This window comes from Anolis sagrei, chromosome 4 (genome assembly GCF_037176765.1).
Source record: "Anolis sagrei isolate rAnoSag1 chromosome 4, rAnoSag1.mat, whole genome shotgun sequence".
NCBI classification, from domain to species: Eukaryota; Metazoa; Chordata; class Lepidosauria; order Squamata; family Dactyloidae; genus Anolis; species Anolis sagrei.
Genome location: NC_090024.1, coordinates 80,172,425 through 80,180,142, shown reverse-complemented (window position 1 = coordinate 80,180,142; position 7,718 = coordinate 80,172,425). Strand labels below are relative to the sequence as shown.

The window sequence follows — 7,718 nt, the reverse complement described above, 5'->3', positions numbered from 1 at the left end:
TGTAAAGGATTCCCCTCTCCCCCATTCTGCATCAGTACAAAATGGATTCTTCTTCTGCCAACCTAGCAGTTCAAAAACATGAATGTGACTAGATCAATAGGTACCTCTTCTGGGGAAGGTAATGGAGTTCCATGCAGTCATACTGGCCATATGACCTTGGAGATATCTACGGACAACGCCGGCTCTTCGATTTAGAAATGGAGATGAGCACCATCCCCCAGAGCTGGATATGACTAGGTTTAATGTCAGGGGAAACCTTCACCTTTATACTCATATAATCCAGTTCAAAGAAGATAATTTGGATTCAGAGATGCAATTATATGGCAGTGGAGATCCAACCTAAGGCCCTGTTTACACTACCACATAATCCAGATTATCAAAGAAGACAGTTCATATTATCTACTTTGAACTGGATTATATGTGTCTATACTACCAGATAATCCAGTTCAAGGAGCCCCCGGTGGCACAGTGGATTAAACCGCTGAGTTGCTGAGTTTGTTGACCAAAAGGTCGCAGGTTCAAATCTGGAGAGCAGAGTGAACTTCCGCTGTCACCCCCAGCTTCTAACAACCTAGCAGTTCGAAACATGCAAATGTGAGATCAATAAGGGAAGATAATGGTGCTCATGCAGTCATGCTGGCCACATGATCTTGGAGATGTCTACGGACAATGCCAGCTCTTCGGCTTTGAAATGGAGATGAGCACTAACACCCAGAGTCGGACACAACTAGACTTAATGTCAGGGGAAAATCTTTACCTTTACCTGATCCAGTTCAAAGCAGATAATCTGGATTTTATATGGCAGCATAAATAAATATGTTTTATGGCAGTATAAGGGCGAATAGTGTTGTTGTAGTGGTAGTTTGAGTGTTGGGCCTAAAGCTCTGAAGGCCTGGGTTCAAATCCCCGCTCGGAGATTAAGGGCGAGTCACTTAAGGAACTATTTTTAAATAAGCAATGCATGGAAGTGGAGGAAGACAACAGAATAGGAAGGACAAGAGACCTCTTCCAGAAAATTAGAAATATTGGAGGTAAATTTCAGGCAAAAATTGGTATGATAAAAAACAAAGATGGCAGGGACCTAACAGAAGCTGAAGAGATCAAGAGAAGGTGGCGAGACTATACAGAAGATCTGTATAGGAAGGATAATAATATTGAGGATAGTTATGACGGTGTGGTGAATGAATTAGAACCAGACATCCTGAGGAGTGAAGTTGAATGGGCCTTAAGAAGCATTGCTAACAACAAGGCAGCAGGAGACGACGGGATCCCAGCTGAACTGTTTAAAATCTTAAAAGATGATGCTGTCAAGGTGATGCATGCCATTTGCCAGCAAATATGGAAAACACAAGAATGGCCATCAGACTGGAAAAAATCAACTTATATCCCCATACCAAAAAAGGGGAATGCGAAAGACTGCTCAAACTTCCGTACAGTGGCCCTTATTTCTCATGCCAGTAAGGTAATGCTCAAGATCCTGCAAGGAAGACTCCAGCAATACATGGAGCAAGAGTTGCCAGATGTTCAAGCTGGGTTTAGAAAAGGCAGAGGAACGAGAGACCAGATTGCCAATATCCGCTGGATAATGGAGAAAGGCAGGGAGTTTCAGAAAAACATCTACTTCTGCTTCATTGACTATTCTAAAGCCTTTGACTGTGTGGATCATAATAAATTGTGGCAAGTTCTTGGTGGGATGGGCATACCAAGCCACCTTGTCTCTCTCCTGAGGAATCTGTACAAGGACCAAGTAGCAACAGTCAGAACTGACCACGGAACAACAGACTGGTTCAAGATTGGGAAAGGCGTACGGCAAGGCTGCATACTCTCACCCAACCTTTTTAACTTGTATGCAGAACACATCATGCGATGTGCGGGGCTGGATGAATGCAAAGCTGGGGTGAAAATTGCTGGAAGAAACATTAACAACCTCAGATATGCAGATGACACCACTCTGATGGCCGAAAGCGAGGAGGAGCTGAGGAGCCTTCTAATCAAGGTGAAAGAAGAAAGTGCAAAAGCCGGGTTGCAGCTAAACGTCAAAAAAACCAAGATTATGGCAACAAGAATGATTGACAACTGGAAAATAGAGGGAGAAACCGTGGAGGCCGTGACAGACTTTTTATTTCTAGGTGCAAAGATTACTGCAGATGCAGACTGTAGCCAGGAAATCAGAAGACGCTTACTTCTTGGGAGGAGAGCAATGTCCAGTCTCGATAAAATAGTGAAGAGTAGAGACATCAGACTGGCAACAAAGATCCGCCTAGTCAAAGCCATGGTATTCCCTGTAGTAACCTATGGATGTGAGAGCTGGACCTTGGGGAAGGCTGAGCGAAGGAAGATCGATGCTTTTGAGCTGTGGTGTTGGAGGAAAGTGCTGAGAGTGCCTTGGACTGCGAGAAGATCCAACCAGTCCATCCTCCAGGAAATAAAGCCCGACTGCTCACTGGAGGGAAAGATACTAGAGACAAAGTTGAAGTACTTTGGCCACATCATGAGGAGACAGGAAAGCCTAGAGAAGACAATTATGCTGGGGAAAGTGGAAGGCAAAAGGAAGAGGGGCCGACCAAGGGCAAGATGGATGGATGGCATCCTTGAAGTGACTGGACTGACCTTGAAGGAGCTGGGGGTGGTAACGGCCGACAGGGAGCTCTGGCGTAGGCTGGTCCATGAGGTCACGAAGAGTCGGAGACGACTGAACGAATGAACAACAACAACACACTCTCTCAGCCTCGAGAGGAAGGCCACGGCTGTGTACTATAAATTGGGCCTATGGCTATGAGGGGGGGGGGCTCGCCATCCTCCTTCAACGCCTGAGGGGGAGGGCAGTCCCTCAATGGATGCCGAGGCCCCTCCTCAACCACAGCTCCCCTTTGGCTGGTGGAAGAGGCGACAGAGGCCTCCGCTGCCGCCGCCGCCGCCGCCGCCCGTTTCCATGGCGACGGCGCTCCTCCCGCGCGCCAGCCACAAAGCCCCGCAGCCCCTGGGCGCGCGCCACACGCCAAACAAAGCGCAGGCTTGCTTGGAGGAGGAACGGGACGGAGAGACCGGCAGAGAGGACGAAGGAAGGAAGGCGCTAGGAAGGCAGGCAGGAAGCCCCCCCGCGGCGGCGCCCACGCAAGGTACGCGCGCCCTTCGCCGCCTCCCCTGGCCACGCGCCCTCCATCCCGCAGGCGAGCGCAAGGGGCACGGGCCGGGCTGCCCTTTTATGACTGCAGCAGGATCGCCTCGCGAGAGCAGCCTCAGGAGGTGCTTTGGAGCAGAACCACCTGCTAAAGTCTGCCTTTCCCTCACAACTGGCGTCTCTTTCCTACTAGCTGTCTCTTTCCCTCACAACTGTGTCTTCTTCCCTTCACAAGTGTTTTTTTCACACCTAATTGGCTCTGCTCCCCTCTCAACTGCCTCCCTTTCCCTCATAACTCTTTCCTCCAGAACTGTCTCTCTTTCCCTCATAACTGGCTTTCCCCCCTCTCAACTGCCTCCTTTTCCCTCATAACTGGCTCTTCCTTTCAACTGCCTTCCTTTCCCACATAACTGGCTCTTTTCCCCTCTCAACTGCCTCCCTTTCCTTCATAACTCTTTTCTCCAGAACTGTCTCTCTTTCCCTCATGACTGGCTCTTTCCCCCTCTCAACTGCCTCCCTTTCCCTCATAACTGACTCTTTTTCCTTCTCAACTGCCTCCTTTCCCTCATAACTCTTTCATCCAGAACTGTCTCTCTTTCCCTCATAACTGGCTCATTCCCCCTCTCAACTGCCTCCCTTACCCTCATAACTGGCTCTTTCCCCCTCTCAACTGCCTTCCTTTCCCTCATAACTGGCTCTTTCCCCCTCTCAACTGCCTCCCTTTCCCTCATAACTGGCTCTTTCCCCCTCAACTGCCTCCCTTTTCCTCATAACTGGCTCTTTCCCCCTCCCAACTGCTTTTCTTTCCCTCATAACTGGCTCTTTCTCCCTCTCAGCTGCCTCCCTTTCCCTCATACCTCTTTCTCTCCTCCAGAACTGTCTCCCTTTCCCTCATAACTGGCTCTTTTCCCCACTCAACTGCCTCCCTTTCCCTCATAACTGGCTCTTTTCCCCTCTCAAATGCCTCCCTTTCCCTCATAACTGGCTCTTTTCCCCTCTCAACAGCCTCCCTTTCCCTCATAACTGGCTCTTTTTCCCTCTCAACTGTCTCTCTTTCCCTCATAACTGGCTTTCCCCCCTCTCAACTGCCTCCCTTTCCCTCATAACTGGCTCTTTTTCCCTATAAGTGTCTCCCATTCCCTCCTAAGTATCTCCTTCCCTCATAACTGTCTCTCTCTTTCCTCCAGAACACTCTCCCGTTCCTTCCTAACTGGCTCTTTTTCCCTCTCAACTTCCTCCATTTTCCTCATAACTCTTTCCTCCAGAACTGTCTCTCTTTCCCTCATAACTGGCTTTCCCCCCTCTCAACTGCCTGCCTTTCCCTCATAACTGGCTCTTTCCCCCTCTCAACTGGCTCCCTTTCCCTCATAACTCTTTCCTCCAGAACTGTCCCTCTTTCCCTCATAACTGGCTTTCCCCCCTCTCAACTGCCTGCCTTTCCCTCATAACTGGCTCTTTTTCCCTATAAGTGTCTCCCATTCCCTCCTAAGTATCTCTTTCCCTCATAACTGTCTCTCTTTCCTCCAGAACACTCTCCCATTCCTAACTGGCTCTTTTTCTCTCTCAACTGGCTCTCTTTCCCCCATAACAAGGGGTCGAAAGTTGAGGGTAGGAGGATGAGATGGGAAGTGGTATGGGAAGTTAAATGAGTTGTTGTGGTTGTTGCTGTTGTTGTTGTCTGCTTTCAAGTCTTTTCAATCTTCTGAGACCGAGTTAGTGTGACTCACCCCAGGATACCCAGTGGGTTTCATGGGGAGGATTAAGAAGCAGCACAGGCTGAGTATCTCTTATCCCAAAATCCAAAATGGCTTCTTGTGTGAAGCCTCCCACAGGATGGTAAAACATTTGGGCGTCCCCTGGGCAATGTCCTTGCAGACAGCCAATTCTCTCACACCAGAAATGACTTGCAATTTCTCAGGTCGTTCCTTACATGAAAAAAAAAATAATCCGAAACATTCCAAAATCATCTGCTGAGATAGTGACACCTTTAATTTCTGATGGGGTTCAATAGCTGCAAACTTTGATCCATTCACAAAATTATTTTTTAATATATTGTGGGTACACAGGCAGCCCCCGAGTTACAAATATCTGACTTACAAATGACTCATTGCTAAAAATTGGGGTGAGACAACAGGACGTGTGAGAAATCTACCCCTAGGAAGGGAAATACACTCCTGGAAGAGTTATTATGGGGAAAAGGTGTCTCCACTGAAGCTTTCTCACCCATCCTGGTTTTCACCAAGCCATTTTTTTTCAATCCAATTATCACAGGGCCAGAAAGTTAAGTGAGATCTTCTGAACAGACAGCAAAACAAACACCACAGGGATGTTAACCCCTATGTTATCCAAAGTATGCATTATGTATGTAAGGTAAAGGTTTTCCCTGTCATTAGGTCTAGTTGTGTCTGACTTGGGGCGGGGGGTGCTCATCTCTATTTCTAAGCTGAAAAGGACATTTAATCAACTACCAAACTCACAAATTTTGTATTTTGTCTGTTTGTTTGCTTTGTTCTGTTAGAAATGTAATATAATTGACTGGTTGCCCTGACACGACAAATAAATAAGCCGAAAAGATGACTGCATGGAGTGCCATTACCTTTCTAATGGAGCCGTACCTATTGATCTACTCACATTTTCATGTTTTCAAATTGCAAGGTTAGCAGAAACAGGAGCTCACCCCGCTCCCCGGATTTGAACTGCCGACCTTCCGGTCAGCAAGTTCAGCAGCTCAGTGGTTTAACCCACTGCACCACCAGTGGGCCCTGTGTGTGAATCTATATTTGGAGTTACAGTACACTTTCAAAAGTATCTGTTTCGACTTACAAACAAATTCAACTTAAAAACAAATCTATAGAACCTTGCTTGTTCATAACTTGGGGACTGCCTTCAGGCTCTGTGCATAAAGTCTATATGAAACATAAATAAATTTCACATTTAGACTTGGGTCATGTCTCCAAAATAACTCGTTATAATGTATATGGAAATATTCCTAAATCTAAAACATTTTTGGTCCCCCAATCATTTTGGTGCCTGTGCTTCTGTTCAGAAGTTTCAACCTCGTATTCCGTCCCTGTGATAATAATTGGCTTTTGAAAAAATTGCCTTGTTGTGGAGACAAGGATTTGTGATAAAGCTTCATTAGAGACCCCCTTTTCCCAAATGATCATTCTTTCAGAAGGAAACTTCCCTTTCGAGGGTAGATTTCTCTCACTTCTTGTTGTCTCACTCTTGTTCTTAATTATGAGTCGTTTGTAAATCAGATGTTTGTAATTCCAGGATTGCCTGTACTTCAATATTGATGTGGGGAGCACTGGTTTCTGGAAGGCTTGAGATGGAACTGAAGTTTATAGTTAGGTGCATCAAGTAGGGAGGGAGGAGTTCATTTTTTGTGAAGTTCAATGTCAAAGCTCCAATTCAATGTATGAAGGTTGGAGCCAGTGCCCTAAATCTACGTTTCTCAAATGTATTGATAACATGAAGTTGGATCTAGACTTTGTCTTGCTTTGAACAGAGCAACTGAAAAATACAGTGTGGAACGTTTGTTAAGATTTGTATTGTTTTATTGATTTCTGTTAGTCTGCTCTACTTGCCACTAAGATTAGATCCAAGCTTCCATCTGACAGTTTTTTCTGGGTTTGTTGAAAATAATGGATTGAAAGGATGGGAGTGTGGAATCTGTGTCATTTAATGACCTTGCCTCTCAGAAGTACGGAAATGAATCATCTTGTCATCTGTATTCTGCACTGTACTGTTGTTTGATGAGGATAACTTTCTTCCAAAGGGCTAACAGGTCATTTTACTGTCCTGGCAGTGACTGTAATGCTACACTTACTGAGAGCTGATACTTATGGGGGGAGATCTCAAATTGGGGAAAAATTATTTTACTAGTTTCTTGTTTGAATGGGGAAATTATATTTGTTTGAGTTTTAAAGTGTATGCCACTAATGTCCATTTGATCCCAAAACTTCCCTTCTGCATTTGCTTTGGTTTGAGACTTTCTGTAAAATATATTGTGGTTCCAAAGGCATTTTATAGTCAAAAACAAAAAAGATGCCTTTCAAAAGGCTGAAATTGGCCTGAATAGTGTTTGGAATTAAATGTATTCTTAAATTAATGTAGAATTTTTGTTTGAAAAAAATAGTTTTGTTTGTTATGTGCCTTCAAGTTGTTTCTGACTTGTGGTAACCCTAAGGCAACCTAGCATGGTGTTTCCTTAGAATGATTTGTTCCAAGGGGGTTTTTCTTCACCTTCCTCTGAGGTCTTTTCTACACTGCTATATAATACAGATAATCAAAACAGATAATCCACTTTATCTGTTTTGAACTGGATTATATGAGTCTACACTGCCTTATAATCTAGTTCAAAGCAGATAATCTGGATGTTATATGGCATTGTAGAAGGGGACTGGATTATATAAATCTACACTGCCATATAATCCAGTTCAAAGAAGATAGTCTGAATTTTATATGGCAGTTTAGAAGCAGACAGAGACGGACTTCTTCTCCACTGCCATATAATCCAGATCATCACAGCAGATCACCCACATTATCTGCTTTGAACTGGATTATATGTATCTACACTGCCATATAATCCAGT

The 7,718-nt window shown here is 45.1% G+C and overlaps 1 protein-coding gene across 5 annotated transcripts in view; it reads left to right on the top strand.

The window, feature by feature from the left end:
• Window positions 1-2,926: 2,926 nt before the first annotated feature.
• The window catches only part of RNF182 (ring finger protein 182), a 31,762-nt gene continuing 26,970 nt past the window's right edge, over window positions 2,927-7,718 (top strand). For 3 of the 5 annotated variants that reach the window (XM_060774868.2, XM_060774864.2, XM_060774865.2), the window contains exon 1: window positions 2,936-3,119. The gene's annotated coding sequence lies outside the window, so the exon portion shown is untranslated. Of the gene's footprint in view, window positions 3,120-3,160; window positions 3,247-7,718 lie in introns of those variants that run through there. The other 2 variants (XR_010909817.1, XM_060774867.2) reach the window with 2 other exon arrangements.